The following is a 6,923-nucleotide window of genomic DNA, read 5'->3' as shown; positions in this document are numbered from 1 at the left end:
CCTCATTCACACCCAAAAATTCAAGAGACTGAAGTACTAAGGGGATAAAAGGTGACCAACAATATAAAAACAACATGCATGTATCCAACACATTGCTCCCAAAGAGGAATAAAAAGCCATAAAGCTGATGAGTTTTACAGGAAAGTCACTCACAAGCTCCTGGGAAAATCTTTCAGGTGGGTGTGAAGATGTGAGGACACAGAGAAATCTGCTTTGGTGCCTGGCAGTGGGATCTCAGGGAGGCCATGATCCAGCTGCACATTCCACCTTCCACCCATGGTACAAAGAGCTGGGTGTGACTGAAATGAAATCCTCAATTCTGTCTTCAGTTTGGCCCATAATTGTGAGAGCGTGAGGCCAAGCAATGAACTCTGCTTGGGGCTGAAGGTTTTTCTCTGTGGCTTCAGGTGTCACTGCAGGCCCTGAGACACAGGCCCAGGCACTGGTACAAGTTTTCAAGGCAAACAACACCTACACTTCTGCCAGGTCATTTTAGAGCAAAGCCTGAGGTGCAGCCTCACCTGAGCAGGATTCCTTGCCCTCAGCTCTTGGTGTTTATGCCCACTGCTGGATGAGAGCCATGGGATCCACAGTGTCCTCCAGTTGTTCTTAATTCCTAATTCTCAATTTCAATCTTGAGCCCAGTCCTTGCTGTTCCGAGGAGCTTTGTCCGTGGAGAGGCTGTCATGACATAAACCAACATCTTCTCCTGTGTCCACAGCCCCAGCAAAGGCCAGCATCGACCTCATCGGGGTGGGGATGGGGGAAAGGGAGGAGGGAAAAAGGGAATCAGTTGAATTCTTGATCTCAAGCCTGAGTGCACTCACAGAAAGGGATTTGTTCATCACAAAAATTGAATTCACACCATTGCCCTGCTCTGAGAAGACAGATGACATCAGCCCCTTGGCAGGAGGTGCTTCAGAGAAGATTCTAATCCGTGTTCTGACAGGAATATTCACTGGAGCTGTTGCTCACGCTCTGTCCAAGGTTTGATCGTGGCTTGAATGTGGACCTTGTGCAGGCTGACAGCAAAAATGCTTTGTGGCAGCTGACAAATGAGGTGGCACCCTATAGATTCAAGTGTGATTGTGATGTACAGCATCAGCCTCAGAGCCTGAACCGAGCAGGGGATAAGGGCTGACACTAAAAGTCTACTTGGGCTCAAAACAGCAGCATGTGCTGTGCACTTCCCAGATTGCTGTATCTTCATCTCTGCCTGTGGGGAAAAATAAATGGACATGTTGGACCAAATCTGTGGTCCCTGTTGTTTTTTATGGCTGCTTTACAGGCTACAATTCACAAATGAATAGATAAGACTGATCTAGAGTAGTTATCTGGAAGGAAAACGCTGGATTATTTAATATGTTGAGCACAGTAAAGGACTCATTTTCACAGCTTGAGGTTGGATCTGTTGGGATTTATCCTCCTGGCAGTGGCATCGGGGTGATTCTCCATTTCAGGAGCAGCTGAGCAATCAAAAGGAGTTATTTCTTACTGAGAATATATCAGAGAAATGTGTTGGTGTTTAACTGAGTCTGTTATTAGTAGAGTGACCACCTAATAATTACAGCAGCCCAAAGAGGTGGCCTCATGTCCAAGCCCTCTGCCATGGCCAGATTATTTTAAGGGATGGAAGTCAGGGATCACTCCAGATTGCACAGAGGATTATCCCCAGGCTACCCACCAAGCATGGAAAACAAGGAAAGAGCATCATCAGGGATGCAGACAATGACTGAGCTCCTGAAACCTGGATTTCCACCTTGACTACTGACATGCCCTGGTCCCAAGCCCAAATTCAGGAGTCCCCTCCTTGCTGCCCACAGAAGAAGCTCAGCCCAGAACAATTCTGTGGGTGTGACTCAGACTGGTGTGCTTGGAGGAGAGAAAGGATTCAGGGGGAAACTCAAAGGAGATTTGGCTGAAAGTCACCGGCCTTAAAAGCAGAAAATGCATTTCCACTTTTTCCCAAACCCTCATCCTGCAGTTGGAAATGCAAGGGACATCTCCCTGTGTGAGCCCCCCTGACCTGCAGCTGCTCTGGGTCTCCTACACTTCCCAGCCAGGGATTTTCTGATGCAGCCAGAATCTTCAATCCAAGGAAAAGTGCTGCCATTCCAATTACACCTTTCTCATTTTGCTCCTCCTTCTTCCCACCTTGGCTTGTGTTCAGGAAAACAAGGAGGAAGTAACCAAAAAACACAAATAAAACCTCAAGCAGCAGGACAGGCGAGCTGGTTTTGTTCCTTACGGTGTCCAGCACAGAAAGGAGCAGGGCTGGAGCATGCCAGCAGTTATAGAATCATTAAGGCTGGAAAAGACCTCCAAGATCATGGATCTAAACCTTTCTCAGTGCTCTCTGCAGCTGTGCCTGGAACTTGAATTGCTCTGGAAGCGCACTACATGTGGACATGCTTTAAAAAAGATGTTGAGATTAGGAAAACATTATTTCACTACAGGAATAACACATTTCAGCTGCCTTCGCTGCTGCTCAGTGGGAAAAAACTTTTCCAGCAGAAAGAGGGCTTTGTGAGGAAATGAAGGGATAGACACTGGAGGAAACTGGGATTTGGGATCTGGGTGTTTTGAGGCATGGAGGAGCTGGGTAACATTTTAAACTCGGTGTCAGCCAGGCTGTGCTGTTCCTCAGAGGGTTCAGTGACTGCAAGAGGAGCAAGCTGACAACACAACTCCTTCCAAGGAGGCTCTGGCTCTGAACATCCCCATGACACCACCAAAGAGAAGTGTTGAAGGCTCCACCTGGCATTGCCAGAGCTCCACACAACCCCTTCTAGTGGCAACAATCCTGTGGTAGCCACCAGCCTCTCCAGCTAGCCCTCAGCCCAAAGCCATGAGGAGCTGGGACACAGATGGAGGTGATCAACAGCTTACACAGCATTTGTGCTTCTCTAAAAGAACAGGAACTGTGCAAAATTTTGATTTACCCCTCCCAGAAACCTCTGCCCATCCTTTGCAGGATTCAGGGCAGGTTCAGCAGGTTTGTAGGTCACTGGCAGAGCTGCAAGGGCAGAGGAGCTTTTCCCAACACCCATCCCACTGGATGACACCAGAAAAAAATTCAAATTAAGGAGTGTTTTTGAAGGCAGTGTTTTCTGAGAGTTTGTTTTTCTGGCTTGTTGGCCTTTTCTCCAAAGGGATAGAGTTTCTCCAAGGGAAGTTTCTTTTTGCAAAGTGACTGACCCGCTGGCACCAGTACAAAGTTTTAGGAGATGAACTCATACTTCTGAGTACAATTCCTTTGCACTGTTGAGAGCTGCTAATGAAGAGGAGCAGGGAGCAGCTAGAAAGGAAATAAGAGCCAGCAGCTTGGGAAATAGAAACAGGGAATAACAAGGTCCTGCTCTGCTACGAGCATCTCCAAAGCAGAGGGGTCAAGCCCCGCCTCGTCCCCAGAGGGAGTGAGCTCGAAGGGTCCTCAGCGGCATTTGAACCTCAAAATCCCTCCTCCCTCTCTCTCATCTGCTGCCTGGCTCTGGGAGAGCCTAATCTTCCCCGAGTTACTTTGAAGTTACGCAGGGATTTAGATTTGTGCCTCTTTTAAGGCAAGGCAGAGCCCCACGGGAGAGGCGAGCGGCGATGGGAGAGCTCTTCGCCTCCCTTTACACAGAGCAGGCACCTCCTCATCCTAATCATCCTCCTCCTCCTCATCATCCTCCTCCTCTTCATCATCCTCCTCATCCTCCTCATCCTCCTCCTCTTCATCATCCTCCTCATCCTCCTCCTCTCTCCTGCTCATCCTCCTCCCACGGGAAAGGATCAACCCCCCCTGCCCAGCCCTCCCACCCCATCCCTGCTCTGCTCCTTCCCCTGGTCCTGGGACTCTCCACATCCCACAAACGGAGCACGAGATTTTCTGGGAGCCCAAACGCTTCCACTGCTCGTAAAGTTCCCCAAAGCTGCCCTGAAGGTGCTTCCCGCCTTCCCTTAACTCCTGGGGATGATTAAGAGGATCAAACCTTGCAGTGCGCTGCAAAGGGAATCACAGACCTGTAAGAATCCAGGGATTCTCAGGATCCTCCTCCCATCACAGAGATTTACACCCCCTGAGTCTGCCTGGCTTGGTGCACAGCACCTTCCAGCCCAAGCAACTCTTGCACTCTGCAAAAGGGAACACGATATGTGCTGTTAAAATCTGTTGGAGATGGATTGCTAGCCTTCCTTACTTCCTTTCCAAGCAAGGAGAGCGCAGCCAATGTCATGCTGTGAGTCACAGGAAGAATAAAACTGAATCCTTGGGGCCACAGCTTGAAAACAGCATTTTCAAGGGATTGAAAATTCCCTTGAATTTCAAAATTCCCTTGAAATTCAGCAGGCCAGGGATTATTCCCCCCCTGTTTTTTCAAATACCACTGAAGTTCCTCCCCCTTCCTTATCACTGGTCCATAGCATTACAGAAAAAAGTGCCTGCAAAACACCATAAAAGGGTTTTCACCTGCTAAACTATTGAAAATCTACCTGCTCCCCCCAAATTCCTTATCACTGTTGAAATTCTTGTTATTCCTGGGGGCTCTTGATCCCCTCTAAGCCCCAGGCCCTGGCCAGCACAGCGAAGGCTGTTGGAAAGGGCACCTGGCCAAGAGCAGAGGTCAGGGAGATTACCCAGCCTTAGCTCACTGGCAGGGAACACGAGATTCCCAGCTCCAGGTTCATCCACAACCCTCAACCAGGAGAGAAGGTGGCTGGGATCGTTTATGTCCCAGTGGGAAGCACGGGGCTTTACTCTGAACCTGTGGGAGTATCCAGGCAAGGGTTGGATTTAGGGGAGTGTGAGATGTGTAGCACCTCTGAGGTTTGTAACTTGTAAGAGCTTATCTCCTTTTGCATCAAGAAGTGTCTGGGAAGCAGCCAAGGGCACACAGCAGAGGAGATAGCAAGTGGGAAGGGAAAGGAAAAAAGTCAAGGGGAATAGAAGTATATTTATAAAAATCAGAACAATAGTTTCCCAGAGCTGTGATAAGAACTATTTTCTACTCACAAATAAAAACGCAACACTGATTTTTTTTTTTATTTTTTCCCATGCATCTCTCCTCTTTTCTTAAAAAGAAAAAGCCCAACCCCAGCACTTTGCCTGAAGCCAAAGCTGTGATGAGAGCTGAAGGTGGAAGGAGTTAATCCCTGTGCCTCCCAGCTGGGAAAGCATCTGCCTGCAGCCTTTGGGAAGGACCTGGAGCTGGTGGTCCTGCCACAGTCCCTGGTGAGGGTTTGTTCAGATCATCCAGCTCCGTGCACAACACCCCCTCCAGTCTGCAGGGATTGGCAAGAGCATCTCAAAGGGTGGCCTGGAGTCATAAACAAGCAGAGCTTTGCATCCCCAGCCAGCAAAGAGGCTGAGCTTTGCTGGCAGAGCTGCCTTAAGCAGGATCCCTCTGGCTCCCTGCCTGGCCCTTGCAAGTGTTATCAATCGCCTGCTTCCATGAACATTAAAGAAATCAAACTTTCCTCCTTGCTCCTGCGCCCCTTCCCTTTAAATAGCAGCTTAAAAGGAAACAAATTTAGAGCAAGGTCAGAGGGATACAGAGGCTGTTTCTCATGCTCTGAGGAAATCCTAGCTGTTGGGTGGTGGAGGGAGTTATCTCCCAGCCCTATCTGGACATGAATTCAGAGAAAGGCTGGGAGGGATTTCCCAGGAAATTACAATGCTGCCCCCAGCCCCTCTTCCCTGTGGCAAGGCAGGATCCTCTCTGCACACCTTTCCCAACAGGTCTCAGGGCAGATCCCACACGGGGCTGCAGTCCTGTGTGGGATGCACCCATGGGTGGAAATGTCCAAGGCCAGGCTGGATGGGGTTTGGCACAACCTGGGATAGTGGAAGGTGTCCCTGCTCATGGCAGGGGGGGGTGGAACTGGGTTATTTTAGTCATCCTTCCAATCCAAACTGTGCTGGGATTCTCTGATGATTCCATGGCATTCATTTAGCCTCAGTGTCCAACAGCAGCATCTCCAGACCAAAACCCCCTGAACTGACACAGAAATACTCCTCTGATTTAAAAAACATTGCTCACCTGAGCAAACACAACCCCACACTGCAGGTGAGGCAGAATCACATTTGATCCAGACTAGATCTGTGTTCATAGCTCCCTCTGGACTCCAAGCATTACTTAGACATGTTTGGAGATGGAGGTAGCACTTCCAATATCCATTTACCCATGCAGAATTAGATATGAGCTCCTATAATTAAACACATCCTTGCTTGAAGCTAAGGAAAGCCCAGGCTCCACAGAATCCTTCCTCCTCATGTCATCCCCTCAAGCTATGGTGGAGAATTTCAGTACCGAGCTGGACAAGAGTTTTAACAGTTTTTAGCTAAAATCATTCTCTCCAACACCCTTGCAGTTTCTCATGGGCAGGCCTTTGACAGGTGAGGAGTGACCCATTCAGTTGCACTTGGGAAAACAACAGAGCTGGGAGATGAAATCAACTCCCACCAGGATTCTGGTTCTTCATCCTGCCACAGGGAATGTCCCCCCATCCCCACCCCCTTTAAATCCCAAGGTAACATCTCCCCTTTTCATCCACCCTCTTAGCCCAAATAAGTCCAAACAGGGAGAAAACAAAGATTTAAAGCCCAAGCTTAAAACAGCTTATGGATTTTGGATCTCCTTCCTGCTCCATCTCAGCATCGTTGTGCTGCAAGCCAAGGTTTCAGACGTGTGTCATCAGGGATCGCAGTTACAAATGAGATTAAGGAGAGAAATAAAAATCAGTTGAGCTGGAGATAACTCACTTGCTGGCAGGGAGCGAGGGGCTGAATTGATCTCCTGGCCCATGCAGGCTTTTCCATCTGCCAATAACACCCAGCAATTCGTCAGTGCCGCAGCACGCGGTGTTTATAGCCCGGGGTTGTAATGAACTCAGCATCTCCCACAGAATTTAACCCCTCTGGAGATCATCCTGCTGACACGAGT

Source organism: Parus major, chromosome 11 (genome assembly GCF_001522545.3).
Source record: "Parus major isolate Abel chromosome 11, Parus_major1.1, whole genome shotgun sequence".
NCBI classification, from domain to species: Eukaryota; Metazoa; Chordata; class Aves; order Passeriformes; family Paridae; genus Parus; species Parus major.
This window is presented reverse-complemented; position numbering follows the sequence as displayed.